This window comes from Sinohyriopsis cumingii, chromosome 2, assembly GCF_028554795.1.
Source record: "Sinohyriopsis cumingii isolate HCF-2022 chromosome 2, ASM2855479v2, whole genome shotgun sequence".
Taxonomy (NCBI): Eukaryota; Metazoa; Mollusca; class Bivalvia; order Unionida; family Unionidae; genus Sinohyriopsis; species Sinohyriopsis cumingii.
Window position 1 is genome coordinate 49,061,312 of NC_142962.1, and position 26,044 is coordinate 49,087,355.

A 26,044-nucleotide genomic window follows, 5' to 3' on the forward strand; every position below is an offset into this window, starting at 1 on the left:
TTTAATGCAATAAGGCTATTTGTGTCAGTTAATAACAATTAATTCTTAAAAACATTTGAGTGGAATTCTATAAAATAGTTTTAAAGTGTACAATTAATAGAGATGTAATTTTATTGTTTATATATTAAATTTCACAAATAAATGGCTTTCATGTTGGTTTTCAAGAAAAATGTTTCACTGGAACCATTAGAATTTCAGGATCCCAGAAGCAGACATTGACATAATCTTTTTATTTTTGCATTATGTACCAATGAAACAACCACAACATGACAGTTTTTTGTTACTAATGTTGATACAACTATTTGCCAAATATTTCATCCATAATTAAAACATGAATATTATTGAAGGTGACTTTTGACAGAATATTGACACAGTGCCCAAAGTTGAAACAGCAACTGAAATCGGTTTACTCTAGTTTCTAATGAAAATAATGTTTTAATAAGGCTTTATCACTTCTCTTTCTGCCTGAATTGTCATTCACTGAAAAACTTCTTATGAAATCTATTTCATCCTAAATCAAAATAATGCAGATCTGACATCCCGTATGGCCATCATGGCAGCCATCTTGAAAATCATGTTATTGCTATACCTCCAGAACAGAATGAGATTTTCACCATAAGTTGTCTTATGATGCTTGGTTTTTCCTAAGTAAAATTGCTGCTGTTTTGTTATCAAATAGCAACCATGTTGAAAATCTTTTTATTGCTACCCATCCTGAATGGATTGTCATATCAACATAGCCTTTAGGATTTTTACCAGAGAGAATTCTTTTTTTCATGATGTCTAATTGGTCCTAATGAAATGGTGCCAGTCTGATATCCAGTATGGCTTCCTCAGTGATCATCTTGAAAATCTTGTTTTTGTTACATCTAGATGGATGGTCATGCCAATATAGGATTTTCACAAGTAGACTTATAATGAAAATGGTGCTAGGCATATATCCAGTATGGTCACCACAGGGGCCAATTTGAAAATCATGTTATTGCTCATAAATATCCATTTGGTTTCCACACTTGGCAAATAAAAAGAAGAAATGGTTTTTGTCTTATATTCCTGGCAATTAGTATTGAGTGTAGTCCCTTTAGAAGACTTGTATTCTTTATGTTATTCAGCTATAAGGGTGCTTGGGACACTCCCCTAGGTTGACACCCTCTTACCCTATGTTCCCATTCAAACCCAACGGGACTTGGGGACAAGTATTACCTGGTGACCTCCCCCATTTTCAGTTCTGTGGGTCAGAGGACCATGCAGACTATAGCCTTCCCCTATCCTCTTCTGCGGCTTCATTATCAATGGACAAGGATGGGGGCCATTAATATTTTCTTGCATCACTAGGGATCATTAGTCACCTTCCTTGAGGAGAAAGAATGGGACAGTCCTGTCTTTTAGTGAGTGGTAATAGAATTATGAACACTAAATCATTAAAAATTCCCAAGGAGGAAGAAAAGAAGGGATAGTCCTATCTTGCCCTATATTTGACAATAGGTTGGTGTATTCTCAATTCTAGTAGATGCGAATTTGTTCTGGAGGACCTTTTCATGTCAGGTCCTTCTCCTTTGAGTCCCCATCTCTGTCCTGTCCTGTGGGTCGGGCAATAAAAGGTCATTTAAATTTGATTTTTAACAAACGAGTACCACTTGCTCATATGTGTGTGCAAAGCAATCGAGGTCATCAGACACCAGAATCCTCTCCCATTTGGCGATGTTTTGAGGTTGCAATGATAAGTGGGCCTTCTCTTCCTCCCACACTCATCAGTGGTTAAGGAGTTAGCACAAGAGGTAAGCACAAGGGGCAAGAGATAACGATACAGCAGAAGGTATGATGAGATCCCATTTCTTTACTGCAGTCCCCATTTCTTCCTTCATATATAGGGTACATTTGGCCTCTTGGCCCATCAAGCCCCCAGCACTGGACTCAGGAGCATCTCAGTTGGGAATATTGTTGAGGACATTTGCCTTATCCCAATTAATCTCAAAATTTGTTTGGATACATTGGTTCAGATGCTCATCAAATATTGCTTTCCATGCTTATCTGTTATATCTGCTACTTTAAATCTGTTGAAGGCAGAATCTCTGCCGATGCCTGCCTTGTTGAGATTTTTGGAGGCTGTTGACAAATTTCAAGTCACTTGCTCTAATGTCATCTACAGTCTCTTTTGAGCCCCTTGACTCCATAGGGAGAAATTCCACTTTAGATACTTAAGAGGTTTTGCTGGAGCATTGGAAGAATCTGTTGAGGTCAGCCCCACTTGAATTGGAGACTTCATTTGGTGGGTTAAGCCTTAAAGTGGACTCTAAAGATATGAAGCATCAACAACACTGGTCCCTGGCCATGGTCCCAGTTCCAGATAAACTGACAAAAAAAGTGTCCACATCTTGAGAGGTTTATGGGTTACCCATCAAAAGGTTTTAAGCAGGCATCCCAGCAGAGCTCTCAGACCCATTTTAAAACTCCTCTCACCTGTCCTTCACAAGACAGGGTTGCTGAAATGACAAGGACAGGAGCCCTCCCCATTCCTAAGGAGGGAGACAGTCCACCTTAATGATACAATACATGCCAGGGATTCGCATCCTCCTTTGCCAAGTCCTCCTCTCCCCAATGTCCCAGTAGATGCCATAATACTACTTTTATTACAGGCCTGCATGAACCTAATGAATGATGTATGGGTACTGTCCACAACAAAATAGTGTTACTTGTTTTGTTTATGAGATCGTCCACCTGATTTAAGGACCCCCATTCGGTTTCACCAAACCAAACTGGAATCCTTTAAGAAGAGGCCAGTAGTGAGAGTAAGAGACATTAAAATTCACAGATTCTCTTCCCAGATATTCCTGGTTTTAAAGAAAAAGGGAAAAGTTTAAACTTGTTAAATAGATTTCTGCAGGAAGAGTGCTTCAAGATGAAGATGTTCACCTTAGTTAGAAACGGAACAAGTTTGAATGACAGGTCAGTCTCCATAGACATCCAATACCTACCTTGTGGCTTATTAAGGGTTTTTGGTTTCCCATCATACCTTGTGTCATAAGAGAGTAACTCATCTGGGGCTAATCCACAACCAGAAGTCAGATCTGATCCCATCTCAGTTATTTACATGGGGAAGAATTTCTTGATAAATCAAGGGACAGTTCATGTTTAAGAAAACTTTGCGTGCCACTGCTACTCTTTCCAGAAAACTCTGAATTTAATAACCCTAGCCACATTTTATTCGCAATTTTTGTTTCCTACATCCAGGAGAACTCACAGGGACACCTTATTAGCTTGGATTCCTTTGCAATCCAGATTTCATCACATCGGTGAGAGCAGCTAAATTGGAACGTATTTCTAATTGGAGTTCTGGTAACAGACCTCAGAACCTTACTCTTTGCTGTACATCAACACAAGATATTCAGGCTGGGGTGCTAGCCGTGAGCCCAGTGAGGGTTGTCCTGCAGGACTAGTGGTCTTGGAAAGATTCTTACCTTCATAGCAACAATCTAGAAATGTGATCTGTTTTGCTAATATTACAAGACACAAGACATTGCTGTATCGTGGTTGTCATGGATAATATTTTGATTGTGGCCTACCTCAAGAGGGCACTCATGCCCCTTCTCTTTACTTGGAAGTTGAAATTGCTCCAGGCTAGACGGCAGTTGACTTCCAAGGTTCACGATGCCAAGTGGAGCATATTCTGTATCTGATGCAGCAGTAATGCATTTATCATAATTGTTATGATCTGACTGCAGTTGCAGATTTTCGTCTTTTTCCCCCTAAAGAAATAAAAACTTCTCGATAGCAAAAGGCCATTATGCAGCCTTCCAATACTTTTTAAGTTCTCTATTGGCTCCATCTTAGGGTTGGACCATCATCACTTGGAACTGATTAGGTACTTTGAGCTTCAGAGACCAGTCTCTTGCTTATTAATGTCTAGATGTAACTCTTCATGTGTTGTTTGGTTGTTTTCTAAAACACATTATGAGTGAGGCTTCCTTTCATAACTTTACCCGTAATGCAGCTCTCCTTCTCTGATTTGTGTCAGTAAGGAGAGGGAGTAAAACTCCTGCCTTATTGGTGGAAAGGGGCTTATAATCAGTAGTAATTGGGGTTTATGGCCAAATATCAACCAAATTTGGTAGTCCAATCCAGTTGACATCCACCATCTGTCACATCTCTACTGGGACTGATGAAGATCACCTCATGTGCCCAGTTATGGCCACTATGTTTCTGTTTCGATACATCATATGAGAAAGAAATCATTGGAATCACCTCTTCTTTCAAAGCTCAGTGGTACCTCTGATATTTTGGCTGCCATCATCCTGAGTTCAGATTATCCTATCAGTGGAGCTGATCAGTTTTTCACCAACAGAGTTCTTTCCTTCAGTGCTACACCAGAGCAAAGGCATTTATGTTTGGGCCTGTTCTTGTCAACCCATTTTCCACTCTGCAAGAGAGCACCCTACTTACATCAGATGGTAAGTTCACTATGGCAGCTTATCTTGGAGCCATTAGTTTTCCAATAGGCTGGTAAAGCTGGTGATGCAGTTATAGCAACTGACACATCACTGCTGATAAAGTTTGGTTTTGGGGGTAAAGTTAATATTAGTTATGTAATACTTAACAGTTATATCTATAAAATTCCCTCCCACCTCCCTGCTCATGTTTTCTTTCAGTCTCGGTCCAAGCCAAAGAAGGATTGTATTCTAAATAACACAGGTAACTAAGGCATTAAGCAGGGATTATGTTGTTTTCATTTTTACACCTCTAATAACTAATTGGAGGAGCGAATTCACCTTGGACTGGGAACTAGTGCCAGGAAAAGGGATAGCAATGCAATAATAGCAGATATGTATTAGTTGATTAAAATTAGTTGTACTTCCAAAAGGAAGATTTAAATACAATGTTTCATATTTTCTTTATGGATGCAAGTAAATGAGGACATGGTGTATTTGTTTAACACTTTGTATTGAAGACTTCCAGTATATGCAAGAATTGCTGTGTTGTTGGAATTCCTGTTTGTATAGGATTACTCCGTAAAAGGACATATCATCTTGTATAATTGTGTGATGATTATTGACGGGTCAAATGCCCAGGTAAGATTAATATCAGGTACCCCTACCATTCCTTCCACTCATGCATATTCTAATCCCCTACCCTTCCTTCCACTCATGCATATGCTAGTCCCTTAACCGTCTTCCACTCTTGCATATATCTAGTCCCCTACCCTTCCTTCCACTCATGCATATGCTAGTCCCCTACCCTTCCTTCCACTCATGCATATATCTAGTCCCCTACCCTTCTTTCCACTCGTGCATATGCTAGTCCCTTAACCTTCCATTATTGCATATGCTAGTCCCCTACCCTTCATTCCACTAATGAATATATGTAGTCCCCTACCCTTTCTTTCACTCATGCATATAACTAGTCCCCTAAACCTTCCTTCTACTCATGCATTATGCTAATTTGCCATTGTGAACTTGTTGAAAACAGTACAACTTCATGCACATTGTTTTTTTTTCAAGGCCAGCATGATTGATGATTTTGAGAAGCTGCAGCAGGAAGCATTAGCTGAACTCTGCAAGGAGCTGCAGACCAAATTTGTCAGTGAAAAAGAGGACTTGATTGAGAGGTATGAGTCAGAAAAGAATCTACGAGAGCAAAAATTTGCAGAGGAGAAACAGAGGTTGATGGAGAGGTTGCAGCAGGAATATGAAGAGGATGTAAGAAACCAGATCAGAGACCTCAAGGCAAAGTATGAGAAAGAGAGGTTTGAGTTGGAAGAGGTATTGACTGAGCAAAAGATGACCACAAAGGAGCTTAAGAGGCAGAAGGTAGAGCTAGAACAACGACTTGCTGAACAACAACGGGATGCTGAGCAACAGATATTGCTACAGAAGCGTGACTTGGAACAACAAATGGAGTTCCAGCATCAGGACACAGAGCAAAGGGCAGAGATGATGAGGCGTGAGGTGGAGCAGAAGCTGGAGCAACAGAGACGAAAGATGGAGCAGGAATTTAGCAAAGAGAGACAGGTCCTTGAGGATCTCTTCAACCAGAAAGTGCAGGAAATGAGTGAGGAGCACTGTGGTGAGATTGAAGAGTATGAAAAGATCTTCAGCAAGGTTAGTCACTGATTTGAAATTGTTTTTTTAAATATTTTGCAAATATTATCAACTTACTGCAATTAAATAGCTTCAGATGGGATTATTTACATGTTTTAGTTTCATAAGTGTCCAGTTGAGCTTGTTTTACTTTTGCAAGCATTGCTCATCATTTCCAGGTTGCTAAGTTTCTAGTCCTAGCTCTTCCCTTCTCCTATTAGTAATTGGTGGCCAAAAAAGAAAAGAACATGCTCCCAGTCTGATTTCATATTCCTATATAACATATTGAATATCTGTCTTTTTCCTTGGGCTCTCATGTCCAAATATTTGTGTCTACAAATATTTGGACATGAGAGCTAATGAAATTTGCCTTTGTTTTTGTCTTTAAGCTTTTTTTCAACCAAACATAGAGTTATTTACTCCATAGTTCTTGCTTTATTTCCTTGCTTTGTTTCTGTTTCTCTTTTCCTTTTTGAAGGAGTTTTGCACTTTGATTAGGGATGTCAGTGAATTTTATTTTGTGTGTGTGTATTCTATTTCCAATTTAATTATATCACAAGATATGTTTAAATGTTGCCATAAGAAGAACCGATGGGATACATACCCACCTGATTATCATATACTAAGTGTACACATCCCACTGATTTTCCTATTTGTTGTCTGTGGGAAGATTCATTGTGGGACTTCACTGACAGTTGCAGCACTTAGAGTGAAAGGAATAAGGGTCCCACTTCATTCTCGTTATCTTGGGATGACACTCTCCTTTCCCGGGTGGGGTCTAGGTCTCTTTCTGTCTTAGAGAAGTCAACACCTCCACTGTGTAAGGGAACAGGAATGCTTTCTTTGGTTAAGAAATTTTCTAATGTCCTTAGATTACTGACACTCGAACTGATTCTGTAAACTCATGTTAGAGACAGATCCTTAGCCCCTCCCACAGGTTCCTGTTAGGGACAGATCCTTAGCCCCTCCCACAGATTCCTAATATGTTGTGCCTGTTACTTTTTCCAAGGTGTATTATTCTCACTATCAAGAGAGCTTGTCAGCAGTTGTAGCAGGTATTGATTATGTAATAATTTCCAACTATTACTGCTAACATTCCATCCTACCATGCTGTGATGTCTTTTATTGTCTGTCCAAGTCAAAAGAGGAATACATTCTACATATTGGATATGGCAAAGAAAGCTGATTGGGATCATGTTCTTTTCTGGTCATATAGTTACAAATTGGAGGAAGGAATATTTTTCTTCAGTTGGGGAGAATTTTACATGTATATGATGAATTTGTGTACCAACTGATATTTGTTATCATTGATGGCACATTTTCATACACATTGACTATGTACCAAATGGTATTTATTATTGACACATTCAACTATATGTTAACTTGATGTAATAGATTTTACCAAATGGTATTTATTATCATAATTTTCAGTTAAAACATTTTACTACACATTATATGATGTACCAAATTGTAGTGTGTATTATTATTTACATATTCTACTACATATTAATACATTGATACATTCTAGTTCATGTTAACTTGATGTACTAAGTGGTATTTGTTATCACGATTGACACTTTTTGCTTCACAATAACTTCGTGTGTGTGTGATTTGGATTTTTAACATTTTTTTCAGTCATATCACTATGATGTTTGCAGTGTGGCACTTTATAGTGATGTCTAGCACTGGGACATCATGCCACAGACATGCAACATCATGTCCCACCCAGTTACATTATCCTGACACCAGGCTGACCAGTCCTAACACTAACCTCTGAATGCTGAGCACCAAGCGAGGCAGTTGTTAGTACTATTTTTATAAGTCTTTGGTATGACCCTGCCAGGGTTCAAACCTGTGACCTCCCACATTTGAAGCAGATACTTTAACCACTAAGCCAATGGAGCAGTCCTTAACTTGGTATACCAGACTGTATTTATTATCACTACAGACCCATTGTACTACTCACTCACTTCTCTGCAATAAATTTCTACATTTGGAATTACCCCAAATTTATTTTATACAAATATACAATATCTGAGATAACAAACATTGTTTTCAGCTTTTCAGTTCATCTTCTGTCAGTGCCTTCTATTTGTAGCAGCTTTAACATGATAAATGTTTTGAATTCATTTCATCATTTTATTATATCATATCTCTCTCAAAGGATTGTGAATACCACTTTCCCTCAATAATTCTACACTGCTTGGCCCATAAACATCAACTGCACAATAAGCGAGGAAGCAAGTTATCAAGTGACCTAAAAAAAATTAGTAAATGGATTGACATGGAAGCAAAAATGGTGGGGTTGGGGGTTGAAAGGTTACATTGTTGAATACTTGATTTATGATAATTTTGAGATTAACTGTGAATAAATATCACTTCATAATGGTGTACTTTTTTCCTCATAAATTGCCTTTAATTTCTGGATAAACTTTCTTGAAGAGTTCGTCAAAAACATTTTTCACATGGTTTCCATTCACTTAATATGTGTACCACTTCACACATTGTTAATTTTGTCACTGATCTTCGTGCATTCTGCACCATAGTCTCTAAATAAGTAGTTTTTCATGAAAAAAATTGGAGCTTGTAAAGCTTGAATTTTGTGTTGAATTTGATACATGCTACTTTTATTGTTCATTCAAAATTAGTCTGGGTTTTTTTTGTGTATAAAAATAAAAAGATTGACATTCTTATCAAGATACAATGTTGCAAATTTGTTTGTTACAAAATTCATAATTTATTCATCTGACATGTATTTGGCTGTGGGACAGTCATTGCCAGCACATATCCACTCCATATAATTGTCATGAGGAACCCCCATCTCAGCACCATGAGTCTGTGAAAATTTTTCTCCCAAACAGCCTCTGCATGAGTGACATCTGTTTGGATGAAACCTCCTATCATCATCACTGTTTCAAGTGCTGACTTGCTTTATGTCAAAGGCAGTTCCAAGACCCTTCCTCCAACATCTATTATCTTAGGAGTGACTGCTTTCCATGCTTGACAATCCATGAATACAACCTCTTTTAAACTCACACTCTTGAGAAAGGTCTTAACACTTTCTCCGCTGTCCACTGTATTACAAGTCGATGGTAATTCTGCTTAAAAGTGCTGATAATTCTCTGGTCTAGTGGCTGGATTATAGATCTTGTATTTTTAGGTAGATGTTCCACCCAGATTATTCCATCACTTATTACAAGTGAATCAGCAGGGAGGATGGGCTGGGCAATTATCTAACAACAGTAGAGCTTTCTCATCATAGCCCCTGGATCACTGGTAGTTTCTGATGGCTGGAACAAACATCTTGAAATATAACTCCATAAATATAGTTGCAGTTATCCAATTTGTTTCCACTATTTCTATATGCAGATGGAAGGCTGTTCATGTTCCTGTGATGGACTTGTATTTGCCAAAACATAACAGTTTGATGTTGTGTGTCAGTTTTGTTCACACAAAACAAAAGTGTTAATCTCTCTTTGTTATGCTTGAATACCTCCATTATGTGTGGGTCATCTCTGGTAGCTAGAGTTTTGTTTGGCATCATTCTGTAACTAAGATCATCCTCATCACAATTGTAAATTTGGTCTTTTGTGTATCCCACACATCTGTGTATTACTCATGGCTGATTGTCTCTCTGAACTAATTTGAATAATTGCATGCGGCTTCCTGATTCGCTGAGCTTATCTCTCCGACAATGAATTTGATTTTCTTTCATGTTGGTACTGGAGTCTGCAAAGCCATCCATGGCTTGTAATGAAATCAGAGGCATTATCCATACTTTTTGCCATTTTCTCTTCCTGGCCCTTGAGAATTGTTCCAGAGAGAGGAACACATTGTTCATGTTGCTATGAGAACCAGTTGTAGACAGCATCATCTAATTTGGTATTGTTTGCAGTCCATACCTGTTTTTGTTTGGACCATCATCTGAATCAAGATTGTGTAAGTAATCCTGAAGTTTCTGCTCAGCCTTGAGTCAACCTTTGAATTCTCTACAGGCTTTTGATCTTGCTACATGACTCTGAATCCTGTCTATGATGCTTAGATTTTCATTCAGTGAATATTTCTTTTGCTTGATTCCTTTACTCTCCACGGTCACATTTACAAATGATGAGGGTACATTACTAATTAATATATATATATATATATATATATATATATATATATATATATATATATATATTTATATTTATATATTAAGCGCATAATACTTTTGAAACCATTTTTGATTTGTCAAATAAAATTAATTGATTTTGAAAACAGTATTGACCACAAGTACTTAATGCTCAGATTTAAATGCCTTTGTATTATTTTATTGTACCTGCCATGCATAATATGATACAAACGACATATTCAAAGTGATTAAACAACTTGGATCTCTTAATCAATTTTTATAATGAAACAAACACTTCCCCAAGTTGTAAATCAAATCAAAGCCAGCATGTAGTTAGGTTTTCACAGAAGTACTCAAGGATTTCGATGTGACGGTTGAGTGACTCTTTTAATGTTTTCATAAAAGAGAACATGTTGTGATTATACTGTTTCCCTTAATTGGTGTTTATTTTCTTCGCTGTTGCCTCCTGTTAGCATTTGCCAGAATTTTTCATTGATCGCTATTTCACCAGATTATTTACATTGTATTGAGAAAATATGTTTCCAATAAAACCTAACAAAATATGTGATTTCTAATGAAAACTTATGAATTTCACAATGTTGATTCCATATTTTATGGCAATTAATCAGCATTTTCGATGATAAAATGAGGGATGTATCAAGATTTTATTTACCAGTTCTTATATCAATTTTTATCATGTTCAACACTTTTTAAAAAAATATTTTCTTTGAAAGGATATCTATGCTGGACAATGTGTTATAAGCAGGATTGCCAGTTATCAGGGCACGAGTTATTGAGGGAGTGGTATACTTGATAGGTTGAATCCCTATTTGTGGAATTGGGGCAGATTCTAGAGTTAATTTAAGATATGACTACCACTATTACAGATCTGATTGTGACCTAATTTTGGCTCCAAAGGCAACTCGAAAATTCTGAAATAGATATTCAGTATAATGGTAGATTTAACACTCTCTCTCCCAAAAACTGTCAGAGTATCAGGTTTCAAAGTCTCTTACCCGAAACCTGTCAGAGTAATGTCAGGTTTCAAAATCTCTTACCCAAAAACTGTCAGAGTAATGTCGGGTTTCAAAATCTTTTACCCAAAACCTGTCAGAGTAATGTCGGGTTTCGAAATCTCTTACCCAAAAACTGTCAGAGTAATGTCGGGTTTCAAAATCTTTTACCCAAAACCTGTCAGAGTAATGAAGAACTTGCCTCTAATATGAAGAGTTAAAAAGAAAATGATCATACAAATCAACCAGTTAATTTGTAGTTTTTGGGGTTTTGTGGGTGTTTGAACATTTAACTGACCTGGACAGGTAAAAGCCTTGTCAGTCATTGGTAAGCAATCCAGGTAATGAACGTGTTATGCACAGGAATACACAGGGACTTCCCTTAAAGTATTCAAAGTTACTATTGGTCCATATTTCTCATAGGATCCATGCACAATAGTAAACTGGAGGTCCTTCTGGCTGATGGTTAATCCATTGTCTAAAACATGATTTTGTAACTAACACAGCATGTATACAACAAAAATCTGCTGATCATGTAAATTAAATTAAATATTTTTTTTTGTCTTCAGTATTAGACCATTCAGACATCTTAAATTTGCAGATTATTTCAGAAGTGAAAGCTGGAATGTCATCAGTTTATTCTAAAAACTCTTTAATTCCATTCTTGAGCTTTACTCACTGATTTTGAAAAGTCATTGAAATGGAGTAATATTGCCCAATCAGAATGATTAAAACCATGTTTTTTCTGTGTCTGCCACTGATCACTGAGTAACAAGTAAGCAGTTCAGATCTTTAATTTTCTCTTATCTTGTCATTTAATGGCACAACCTACAGCCCCCATGAAGGGCCTACATTTGGTATGGATCCTTCTGGCTTTCATTACTTTTATCTGACTTTTAAACACCACTCTTATGGGATTTTATGAAAGCAGTGTTAGAAATAACAACGATAAAACATCATATCCATATATACATTTTATTTATGTCACATTTTGACCAGTAAGTGAAATAGTTGAGCAGTATAATCTGTTACCCCCTACACCCTCTCAGTGCAAAATTTAAAGTCAGGTTTGAATGACAAGTGTGTGACCATTTATTCTTTAGCATTTTAAAAATGACTAATTAAAGAAACAAAACATAGCATTTGAAAAAGTGCTTAATAAATAGTAAATCCTCATTTGAGGATCAATGTTATAGCTCATGTTTTAAATGTAATTTCTTATTAAAGGTTTGAATTTTTAGACTGCATCTTTTAATTTGCATCATATAGCTGTTATTGTGAACACATTAATTGTCATAATATAGATTTTATTGTGATGACATTAATTGGCATCATATGTCTGTTATTGTGATGACATTAATTGGCATCATATGTCTGTTATTGTGATGACATTAATTGGCATCATATGTCTGTTATTGTGATGACATTAATTGTCATAATATAGCTGTTATTGTGACATGTTACATAAAGTACTAGTATTTTCTTCCTTCAAATCTTATTGACCAGTATGTGATTTCCAGGGAATTGGAGCTCTAAGAGGGAAGTTGTATGATGATTTCTACAGTTTACTAGAAAAACACAAAGAGGAACTGATGCAGAGGGAGAGAGAAGAAATGCAGAAGAGTATGGGAAGGGAGACAACCCAGTTTGAAGAGAGCATTGAGACAATGAAAGCTAAACTCTGTAAGTACAGTAATACCTCGTGCATTCGCGTTTCTGGGTTCGTGAATTCACGGATTCGCGAAATTTTCATTAGTATCTCTACGTACATGTTTTCTTTATTTTATTGAATTGTACCTTCGTTATATGACTTCTGTGACATATGAAGTTTACCTAGTTTACCTTCCTGACAATGACAAAGAAAATGTCAGTCATTAAGTTTACAGTCCCATTCGTTACTTGGTTTTACCTTACTGTGAGTGCAAAAGAAAACGGCAGCCAATGAATTAGTATAGGGGTAATATTAGTATACATGTACCGTACTGTAAATGCGCTAGTGTGGCAAATACCCATTAGGCGATACTGTACTCTATTTTTACGTCAACCATTTATTTCTCTTTTTAAGGGTAATGTATTAAGCTAACTTTTAAATGAAAATAAAGTGCTTTGGGAGCATGATTTGGGTCATATTTAGGGTTTAAACTGTAGAAATAAGCATTTATTAGCATTTTTAGTGACTCGTACCAAACATTCGCGATTCCTCCTGATCCGTGACTGGTTCTGGAACCTAACCTCGCGAATGTTCGAGGTATTACTGTATAGGCAGTTAATAAAGGTTCTGTAACATAATTCTGGACTAGTTTTATAAAGTGGTGTTCCCTCCCTTACAGGTGGATAAACTCTGCCAGTCTATGCAGGTTGCAATTTATTCTCTGTATCTTATATTGTTTGAAGTTTAATACCGTTCAATGAGTGTACTTTGTGCTAATGTGTGTTCTACTCCTGGTTGTATATAAACATATTCCTACAGTCTTAGTTAGAATACATTCTCTCAGTACATCAAGAGTTAACTGTTTAGAATTTCACTTTTGGAGGTGAGGAAATTGAATGGCCCCAAAAGAGAGAATAGGTGTTATGGATAGGTGACCAGATCTCTATCACCGGTGCTACCAACAAATCCTGTGTAGCAGTGTTTGAAAGAAACTTGTCATCTACATCATTGACTTTATTCAGTTGAAATTCCGATATATAATTTCCATGTCTAATGTACATAGTCAGATATCCATGATGTACACAGGAATTTAGGTTGTAATTACACTGTTGACAGGGGACGATACATTCAGTGGAATACTTGTTTCTTTTGACCTATTTAAAAATTATTTTGTTGTTAATTTAATTGTGAAAAAGTATATTCATTCTGAATTTTTAATTGAGGTAACTTCAGATTTAAAGTTTTCCAAAATACATTTATTCCATCAAATAATGTTAAAAATTTGTTGCATAAATGTATACATGGTTTTCAAATATAGAGATGTCATCTTTTGTTTCAAAACATTTTGTGCCTAAGAAGCATACAGTAACTGCAAAACTAGTTGCACAGAATTATTGGTGATGGTGTTGTTTTTTATCCCAGTTAATTTGTAAATATTAAGATGCATATAGAAAGCACCTTCTTCTGATTGTTTGATGAAACTGATTTTTTTTTATTTTCTGTTATTAATTTGTTATATTCTGACAGAAATTTAATAGCTCAGTGAAATACAAGGGTACATGTAAACATTATCATACCTGTATTGGTAAAATGCAAGGGTACATGTAAACATTATCATACCTGTATTGGTAAAATCCAAGAGTACATGTACACATTATCATACCTGGACTGGTAAAATGCAAGGGTACATGTACACATTATCATACCTATATTGGTAAGTTTGGTACACAATGATAAACAAATATGCCTGGTTATTATTGAAAAATCGTATAAATTGTAAGATTTATATGTAAATATCATTTAATGAAATGGTTCGAAGGAGTACATGTTCTTCAGGTAATTATTTGCTCAAACTGAGGCATTTTATGAAAGTGGGGCCAGGCACCAGCAACAGGCATAAAATGGGATTCAGATTCACAATTTAGTAAAGCTTTTAGATATAACAAAAGAGTTTTAATACTTGTAGACATGTAAAGTGGTGACTAAAGTGACTGATTTTTGTCTCTGGATTCCAATAGTGACAAAAGTTACATTCATATTTAGGCCGTACATTTGAAGAGGAGAGGAGTGAGTTGATTGCGCAGCATGAGGTGAAGGTTGAGGCATTACGGCAGCAGTTGGCAGAAGCAGAGCAGAAAATGGAGGAGGAGAGGGAGGCACTGGCCCAGAGGTTTGAAGCAGACAGAGAGGAATTGGAGGAGGAAATAGCCAGGCAAATCAGGGAGGAGGTGGAGGTATGGGTGTTATAAAAAATGGAAGGTGTAATGATTCCTAGTGAAATTTAATAACTTTTAAATGTTGTTTGAGGCAACAGGAAATTCTAGGTTTTGATTATTGTGAGCCTGTATCTTATTAAAGCAAAGGATATTTTTGAATTGTTCTTTGATTCCTGATACATAGGAATATAGTATGTTTGACAAAAAGCCTATTGCTGCTTCCCCATGAATATGAATTATGATGTGTGTTTTCTGGCAGTGTCAGATAGACTGAAGTTGGCTGCCATATTATTTGAGGCATCTCGGCAGACAAAACTTTTCCCAAGGATTGGTGTGTTCATGTGTGTGTGTGAACCTGACACTGGAGACATTTTTAGACAATACTTACATTAGACATACTGAGGCAAACTTGCACAATTTCAACACTTTTGTGCTTATTGTTAGTCTTGTCTCTGTTTTGTATTTGCTTTTGGCAAAGACTCTATGAGAGTTGAAAGTAATTAGATTAGTTAAAACTTAGCTTTTTATTGTTTGATAGTTTGTTGCTTTATTGGTACCTTGTTGAATCCAGAGCACTTGACAGGATGAATTTTGCCATGTGTCAGCTATAATGATTTTACTACTTCATAGGAGGAGATTCTGCAGCAGATGGAGGAGGTTAAGGTAGCTTTTGAGGAAGAGAGGCATGAGTTTGAAGCTCAGGTCCAACTGCTAAAGGAAGAGGTACAGGACCTCCAAGAGGCATTGGATACTGAGAACAAGAACCGCATGAGGGGTGAAGACCTCAACAAAACCATATCTCGCCTGCAACAGGAAAAGAGACAGGTAAAAGAACATAATTATGCATATGCACATGTGTGCACTCTTGCTCTCTTCTTTCGCTCTTTCTCGACATGCACTCACACATACATGTAGTTGTAAATGCTCAACAACATGTATGCTAGGAGAGACAAAAGAGCAGATGAGGACTGCAGATCTCACCTAAAACATGCCTTCAAACAAGAAGAGAAATGACATAGTTTACACGCAAGCAACACATGCCTGGCTTCCCTCTTTCCTTCACATGAATGGAAAGGAAGTAGGGGGATAAGGAAGGATGGATGTTTGGACCAACCACATCATGCCACCAGCTTGAGGAGTCAGTGGCAGCATCAGAGAGGTTACAGAATTGCAGGATCTCCATGAATATTTAGACTTCTCTTCCTCTTATACCACCAATTATTTGAAATACATATATACAATTTAGTGTTTCTTAGGTGATACATGAATGCTTATATGTCTTTCTGCAGCTTGAGCTTAGTCACCAGGAAATGCATGAGGCCTTAGGGAGCACCAAACGTGCACTGGAATTGCGGATCGAGGAGCTGTCACAAGAGAAAGAGGGTTCCATCACTGCTGTGAAGGCTGAGTACCTCCAATCAGCCGAGGACAGCAGCAAAGAACAGGTAAGTAATCCTAAAATCTTAATGAACCAGAGTACTGAGTAATCATTTTAAGAACTACTTTAACCCTTTAATAACTGCATTTATTCAAGCAATGAGTGCATTACAATTGCTCATAAAGAGACCACATATTAGTCTTTTAAAGCTTTGTATAACATTTATAATTTTGGATCCAATGAAATTTAGCTTCGAGTTACCTTTCGATTTACCTGTATAGGCACCTTTGTGAGCTTAAACTTGCTTATAAGCATATTTTCAGATACCTGAATTTGTCTTCTTTACAATGGTACCATGTGTGTGTACCTATAACAAAAATGAAATTTGTTAAGTCATTGAATATATGTTACCTATGTTTATTAAATGTCTTGAAATTTACCTAGTGTTGAATGTTAGTCTTTCCCATGTGGTTACTAAATGTTGAATGAGTTAAAGTCGGGAATTGGTCAAATAGTATCCATTGTTTTAGTCAGATAGTATCCTTTGTTTTAGACCAGTAGTATCCATTGTTTTAGTCCAGTAGTATCCACTGATTCATTAAGATAGTATCTATTGACTAAAATAATGGATATGTTTAGAATCAACCTCAGAACCATGAGGTTTGTACCTTATGAACAAAATATCATTTTCTAAATCCAATCTTTGAGAGTTAGGAAATGTCTGTGGTGACCACAGTAATTAGTTAGTGTTATGTTCATCCCTGTAAAATAACTGATGGTGCAGGCTTGCTTTGTTAATTCTGCCGGTGATAAACCAGATGAGCTTATGGGCAGGTCTTTTGTTCATCATCTGTCCATCAATTAGCACAAATTTATTATAAATTGCAACTACTCCAAAACTACTTTGCAGATTGCCATGAAACTTTACACACACATTCATCCTTAGGTTTAACACATTCGGCCCCGATCCCATCTGTACACATGATCCGGTTTCTGCATTCAGTGGCTGATCCTGCCTGTAGTCATGGTTTTTTACTGCCTTCAGTGGCTGATCCCATCTCCAGTCATGGTGAATGTGTGTTAGATACGTCTCTGATTGGTTAAAAATGTTTTTTTTTCTTCCAAGAATCAGACCAATATTAAACCAATCAGAAATGATTTTACTTTCCTTTGGGCAGATTTGAAATGTTCAGAAGCCAAGGGTTACTAATTGAGAGCAGTTTGACTACACATCTTCTGTTCATGAAAAATTGTAAATGATGGCAATGAGAGCGAAAGTGATGAGTTTCTTGGGTTTGATCTTGAAAATATTGAGCAAGCTTCGGCAGTTGGATATTTTGCGAGATTTTGATTCAGACATAAAAGTTTCTGAGATTGAATCGTCAGAAGAAGAGGATGCTGATAGTGGTGATGAAATTGAGGGCTGATGAGATTTCTAAAAATGTTGCACATAATTTTGTAAATAGTGTATAAATAAGTTGTGAAAGACTTGAACAAATAGGAAATAAAATACATCACTGTGTAGACAAATTCATTTGAAATAATTGGTGACTATTTCGTGGATTTTTATTGGATATAAGAAGAGAAATTAAGGTAAGAGTGAATGCATGTGCATGATGTTTACAAAATTTTCCAAACAGGTAAATACTCTCTGGGGCACAAGCATCTAGACACAGCTTAGTGCTGCTGGGGCATAACAGCAGTGATACTGATAACGGTGCTGGGGCTGAATGAGTTAAGCAGTCCAAATGAAAATGGTGCCACTCAAACATTAAATATGGACACCATAGCAGCCGTCTTGAAAATCTTGTTATTGCTACCCTTCTTGAAACCATCTTGACAGTTGTGTTATTACTATTATCCTGAACAAAAAGTAATGCTGACAAGAGATTTCCATCAGAAGACTTCTTATAGTATCTTTTTGGTCCTAATTGAAAATTGTGCTAATTGAATGTCCAGTACAACTGCCTTGGTAGTCATCTTGAAAATTGTTTCAATACTCAGCCTGAATAGAAAGTCCTGTCAACATGGGGTTTTCACGAGCAGACATCTAACAATGTCTGGTTGTCTTAAATGAAAATTTTGCTGATATGACATCCAATATGGGTGCCACATTTGCCATCTTTAATATATTGTTAGTGCTGCTTCTGCTGAATAAATGACTATTTCAACATGAATCTTTTACTGAATGACTTCCTATGATGTCTGGTAGGTCCTAAATGAAAATGGTACAGCTCAAACATCCAGCCATGTATGATTTCTAGTGGATATAAATAAAAAAATTGCCAAGCAGACATCCAGTATGAATGCCACGATGGCCATCTTGAAAATCTTGTTATAGCTACATTCCAGGATGACTGGTCATATCAGTAATTTGTGCTTTTACCAAAGACTTTCTGTAATATTTAATTGATCCTAAAAGAAAATGATATCAGTCTCATACCCATATAGCCACCATGGCAGCCATCATGAAAAAACTGTTATTGTTTTCCGAAACCAAAAGCCATATCAGCATGGGTAACCACCAGAAGACTTCTTAGGCTTGATTGCTGGTTCTAATGAAAATGGTGCCAGTCTGACATCCACAACAGCTAATTTGAAAATCTTGGTATTGCTGAAAAATACCAGAGTTGGTTTAGAGTTAATACAAGGAAATGTCTTATGAATTTGTGGATGTTCTTTTCAGCTAGTAGAATATCAGTGCCTTCAAAGGATTCTTGTTTACTTAATGTACTGTTATCATTTGACCTTTTGTTTAAATGTAATATTTATCCTCTTGGCTTAGTCTTTGATATGACCTCAAGTCATAATGTATCATCTGACCTCAAGTCATAATGTATCATCTGACCTCAAGTCATAATGTATCATCTGACCTCAAGTCATAATACTACATTATATGACCTCAAGTCATAATGTATCATCTGACCTCCAGTCTTGATGTGTCATTTGACCTCACATCTTAATGAGTATCTGACCTCAAGTCATAATGTATGATTTGACCTCACGTCATAATGTATGATCTGACCTCAAGTCATAATGTAACATCTTACCTCAAGTCATAATACATCATCTGACCTCAAATCATAATACTACATTATATGACCTCAAGTCTTAATAAGTATCTGACCTCAAGTCATAATGTATCAGCTGACCTCAAGTCATAATGTATCATCAGACCTCAAGTCATAATGTGTCATCTGACCTCAAGTCATAATGTATCATCAGACCTTAAGTCATAATGTATTATCTGATCTCAAGTTTTTATGTGTCATATTACCTTGAGTCTTAATGTGCATCTGACCTCAAGTCATAACATATGATCTCTACTTTTAATGTATCATTTGACCTCTTGAATTTAAAGAAAATGCACAGCAAAAATATTTATCATAGCTTTCTTTTTTTAAATTGACATTTTATTCACAGAAGAAATCATAGTAAGCGACTAAATACATTTAAATTGTAAACATTTTATGAAAATTGGACATAGAGAAGTTTGGAGTTACGAGGATTTGAAATTATACATGTTGTAAAGCCAAGATTGTCTAGGTGACTCACTTGGTTGGACCAACTTTTGTCTGACCACTAAACCTTACCTGTACAAATTTAATTAGGTAAATATTTACACCTGCATGGTTGGTCAGATTGGAGAGTGGTTTATTGGAATATTTTGTATATGACAGGAGATTGAAATTTGCCATTCCCCAGCCACGAGTTCAGTTATTGGTAAGTGGAGAACATGATGAGTAATATTACCATTGTATGAATGATGTTGTTTGTTTGTGTATTTACCAGACAGGAAATGATGCAGTCGTACTTGAGAGAGAAGCTCTGCAGAGTCAAGTGTCAAGACTGAACCAGGAACTTGTGGAGGTCAACAAACAGCTGGAGCAGGCAAGACAGACACAGGTGAGTCACCTGTTTTGACTGTGGTATGTGGGGCAAAAATGAAAAATAAATGCAAATGAAATGCAGATTGAATGCAAACAAATGTAGAATGAATGGTAATCAAATGATCAATGAAAACCAAATGTCTATATGGAGTTTGTTTTCTACCAGTCTAGCTGTTGTGTCCAGAAAAGGTAGTTTGAGTTGGAGACTTCTGCCGTGAATTTTATTGAAAGATGGAAGTTGTTTGCCTTTGATATGAAATCATCCAGATTTGCTCTTCCATGCTGCAACTTCATTTCTATATCATTGATGAAACATACCCACTGGCATGGTGTATGTTCCACTGATGCTAAAAGTTGACACTCCTTTTTTCCCATAAAAAGTCCCTAATACAAAAAATCAAAACAAGGGAAGATAAACCAAAATAGAATATATAAATTGATTAAAAAATCTATTATTTTCAATCTGCCGAACAGTTTTATTGATTGAAAGGTCTTTTGTGTGATAAACAGGTACTCTTTTCTTGCAAAAATTGAACTTTCTACGTGATATTTTTTTTCCTGAAGAAAAAGTACTCATTGAAAACTTTTGGGAGCTGTTGAAAAACAAATCTTAGGGCAAACCATAACAAGGAATGACATTGTTCTTGTTGAGGCAGACATAAACAGCAACTGCGATTGATGACATCCTCACAGGTAGTTTAGTCTGTTCAATCATTATTTCAACAAACTGTAACAAGAAATCAATTTTACAGATAAATACTCTTCAGCTATAGTTGTACATTTCTTGCAGTTCCACTTGTATTTTAAAACTTACTTATATTTCAGTGCTTTATGCATTTGCTATTTTAATAATTAAAAGCATATTTGTAATAAGTCAAGGTATAACAGTAGTTCGTTCCCTTTAACACTTAAAAAAATGCAGCTCAATGAAAAATCATGGAACAAAATTAGTTACGGAATGGAAGGAAAGCATCATGGAAAATGATTCTGTCATGGAATAGAAGGAAAAGTCTATGAAAATGCACCTGGAAAAGTTTGAAAATTAATGGAATTTTGGCCCAGGTAATCAGTTGAAATTGATTGATTTTCAGAATCATGGCTATTATGGTCTTCACTTTGCTCATTTATACAGCATAAATCCGAATTTAAGTTCACATTTATCTCACTTTACTTGTAAGTCTAAAGTGTTGAAGTGGGTAGATCAGATGACTGAGGGGAGGAACAGTCATCCTGCATTTTAAAAAAAACAACTGATTTTGTGGTTATCTTTCCTGTTATGTTATCAATATATATATATATATATATATATATACACACACACACACACACACACACATATACATACATACATACACACACAGACAGACACACACGACCATGATCCAACACTGGAATATGCTAAACTATCTCAGATATTGTTGATGAAGCATGCCAAATCGGGCACATAGACCAGCAAACAAAACCCAAGGGCAGGTAGATGTTATCTTCGACCTAAAATCCACAAACAGGGAAACCCGGGCAGACCTATAGTCTTCAGTAACGGGCATCCCACAGTAAGGATATCGGAATATTTGGATCATTTAATGAGACCACTTGTCCACAAATTACCATCATATCTTAAGGACATGACAGATTTCCTCATAAAAAGCAAAGCAAGCTATCTATTACTACCAGATACATCGCTTGTTTCCATAGATGTCACATCTTTATATACTAACATACTGCACAATGAAGGGATACAGGTTTTTAGAGAAGCATGGGAAACAAGAACTGTAGACAATTCACCCACTCACTTTCTAGTCCAACTCTTATAGCTTGTCCTAAAATTCAATAAATTTGAATTTAATAAAAAATACTACTTCAAAATCAATGGAACCACAATGGATACAAAAATGGCCCATTCATATGCTAATATTTTTATGGGAAAAAAGGAGGGTCAACTTTTAGCATAGGTGGAACATACACCATGCCAGTGGGTATGTTTCATCAATGATATAGAAATGAAGTTGCAGCATGGAAGAGCAAATCTGGATGATTTCATATCAAAGGCAAACAACTTCCATCCTTCAATAAAATTCACGGCAGAAGTCTCCAACTCAAACTACTTTTCCTGGACACAACAGCTAGACTGGTAGAAAACAAACTCCATATAGACATTTACTCAAAACCAACCAACAAACACCAGTATCTCCTCCCAAACAGCTGTCATCCAAAACTGCATTTGGAACATCCCATATAGCCAGGCACTGAGTATACTAATAATTTGCTCCGACGATGAAACATTCCAAAATAGGTCTGAGGAATTATCAAAACATTTGATTAACTGAGGCTACAACAAAGACCTGTTAATGAAGGCAACCCAAAGGGCCAATATATATATATATATATATATATATATATATATATATATATATATATACACACACACACATATACATACATACATACATATATACATACACACAGACACACAACCTAAAGGGCCAAACAAGCAAACCAGAATGACCTACTAAAATAAGGAGAAAAGTAAAAGGTTGATAGGATACCATTTATCCAAACCTTCCATTTAGACAACCCCATAATGGGTAAAATCATCAGAAAACACTGGCCCATCTTGGGATTGTGTGATGCACTAAAGTTATTCCTCCTGAACAAACCTGTTGTAGCCTTCCGGAGACCAAAAACCTCAAGGACATACTAGTCATGGTGAAGCTAACGCCGATCACTAACCTATACCCTCTATTAAAATCTGGTCCCTTTGGCGATAAAAGGTACAAAACCTGTCAACATTATGATAGAGACCAGGACATTTTCTAGCACAGTAACTAAAGAAAAACTGAACATACATGGTCCAAACAAAATGTGCAAAACAGACAATGTAATTTATCTCATCACATGTAAGATGTGTAGCATCCAGTATGTCGGAGAAACTAAAATGCTACAGAAAAGCATCAACCTTCGTAGATCTGATTGGATGACAAAGAAGCTGTACAGAAGCCCAGTCGCAGAACACTTCTCCTCCAATGGCCACACTTTCAATGATATAACACTTATTGCAATTGCTCACAACTACAACTAGAGGTCCAAAACCAGAAAAGAAAAGGACTCTTACTGGATACGCCGCCTTAGAACATTGAAACCAAGTGGTTAAAACCAAGAAGACTAGAAAAAGACATCTATGCACAAATAAAATCATCCTTTTGCAGCTGACATATTTTCTTTTAAATGATTCTCTAAATTTGCCAATAGCCTATAATTACTATCATAACAATGAAATATCTGGGATATAATTTGTGCTTACATAAATTTACATAAAATAACAGATGTCGTTATGGCTCATCAATTTCTAGGTAAATATAAAATATTTTCCAGCATCGGCAACAAGTTGAAATAAACGACTTGATACATAATAAATTTAAAAGGTTTCATTCCTGTAAAAATTGTCACGTAAAGTTTTTGCAAACACAGTGGTTTTTCTGTTTTATTTGTTTGTCTTGTCTGTGTTTTGTATTTGCCCTTGAAACTAGTTAGATACTAGTTTTGCACTGTTCATTGTCAGTTTGTTGCATTTATCTTAATCAATCCCTGACACCTGATACACATGATCCCTTGCTGGATCCAGTGCACCTGAAAGGAGTGTTATTCGCCATATGATATATATATATATATATATATATATATATATATATATATATATATATATATATATATATATATATATATATATCCAGTGTACAGATCCAACTTTTCAGCCTTTTTGTCCAAAACATGAGAGAATTTAGTCATGGAAAATCAAAAACTTTTCATGGAGAAGTTATGGAGGAAAAAGTCAGATTTGTGCAGACTTCATTAAATGCAGTTCCATTTTATTTTTTTAAATGGGTGAAACCTAAGGAACTGATTTATGGAAGTGATAAATATAAAATTGGAAAGCGTTTCAGAAACCATAAACAACTGTTTAATGATAACTAAAATGTAGGTATGAATGAAATGTTAATGAAGTGAATCATTTGAAGGACAGATGAGGTGCAGACAGTATATAGATATGTTAAAACTACCCTTACAGGGACTTCATTGCATGGTACTGATACCAGCAGTGGTATGGAAATTCTTAAGTAGTGTATGATTTTACATATTCCCATGCTGAGGTTTGTGTTTACCAGACCCTCATTGTATTTCAGACAGCTATGGATGATCTGACAGCTGAGAATGAGTCACTGCGAGATGAAATTGAAACTCTACAATTGAAGCTCTCTCAGGTTAAATCCTCCATACCTGAACATGCAAAGGTGAAACTCCAGTCTATTTCCAGTTTATTTTTCTTTCTTTCTCGAGAGTGATGTTAGCTATTTAAGTATAATACACGTAAGTCTAGAGTCTAGAATTCATAGTCTTGAAAAGAACTTGAAGATATGATGATAATTGGATACATCTGTCTTACTTAAGTGCCCTTAAAACATACATGCCAACCATTTTGCTTTTGGGCATCATCATTGTGCTTTATTTAACCAAAGTTACATTTTACGCTCCCCAGTATATGGATTATGCTATTTTAAGACCAAAAAAAAGTTGTTTTTTACATTTTTATTATCATCTCTTTCCCTGAAATAAATTTGAGAATATTGTTAAAAAGAAGACTGCTGTGTAAGAATAGTGCAAGAGTGCTTTTCTTATGTGTTATTTATAGCAATTGTGTATGACCCATTTCCTCCCAAAACAGGTGGGTTTCTTCAAATTTGAATTCTGCTTCATAGATTCCTTATATTGATAAGCTGATTAGTTAGTGGACTAGTCTATAATTTTTTAAACATTAGAGCAGATGGATCTTTTCAAACTTCAAACATGTCAGATTAGAAAAAAGGACAGATCAACACTGCTGTAAAAACTTTAGAAGAAGATTATGAGAGTAATGTAATACCGCATGCTGAGCACACGTTTCCAGTTCATGTTCATTCGTGAAAATTACACATGTAGACTAGTTAAAGTGAGTGCTGAATATAAATAATTATTGAGGATATTTTGTGTTTGTATTCTGGTTCTAATCCATATGGATTTTGCCCATTGTGACAAGAATTTTGACCAGCTGAAGAACCAGGTTAGTAGCAACAATAAAAGTATCGTTTTCATGCATGCTGTAATTTTTCATGTGATATATAGATTACATTTATATGCCAAAATTACACTTTTTGACCAATTATCATAACAATAATTTCACTTAAACCTTTTGGGGGTTGGTATGTATGTTAAAACGAAAGGTCCCTGTGACTTGCATTGTATGGTTAACTAACACAAGTCAAGTAGATGTGTTTATGAGCTCTGACAGTACTGATTCATCCATGCTAGATCTGTATTCATTCTACCCTGCTCAGAATGCCCTTTATGACCATGTATCTGAAAATAGGAATAAATGTTTATTCAAAGGTAAACTGATATGTTGCCCTCAGCTGGTTAATGGTGTATTGTACATGTGAATGAATATAGGAATTAGGCGAGTGTCCTGCATGCTGATCATTTCATGCAGGCCTCACCTGATGATGATAATTATTGATGTATAAACTATGTACTGCTTGCTGTCTTTCCAAGGTTACTCAAAGCCTGTGACTTTTGTTGAGTAACATATTGATTATATGGATGGACAATGATAAGTTTTTCAAGCAAATTTAAGAACAAGTATTTTTAAATATTTCAGAAATAATATGAATCTTGGTTTT

General features: G+C 36.0%; 1 pseudogene across 1 annotated transcript in view; it reads left to right on the forward strand.

The window, feature by feature from the left end:
* LOC149804801 (uncharacterized) overlaps positions 1-26,044 on the forward strand; it is a 155,308-nt pseudogene that overhangs the window by 105,340 nt on the left and 23,924 nt on the right. Inside the window, exons 19-25 of the transcript XR_016416698.1 lie at positions 5,496-6,095; positions 12,719-12,881; positions 14,893-15,083; positions 15,696-15,890; positions 16,355-16,510; positions 20,236-20,349; positions 24,515-24,622. The product of XR_016416698.1 is annotated as an uncharacterized LOC149804801 (transcript). The remainder of the gene's footprint in view (positions 1-5,495; positions 6,096-12,718; positions 12,882-14,892; positions 15,084-15,695; positions 15,891-16,354; positions 16,511-20,235; positions 20,350-24,514; positions 24,623-26,044) is intronic.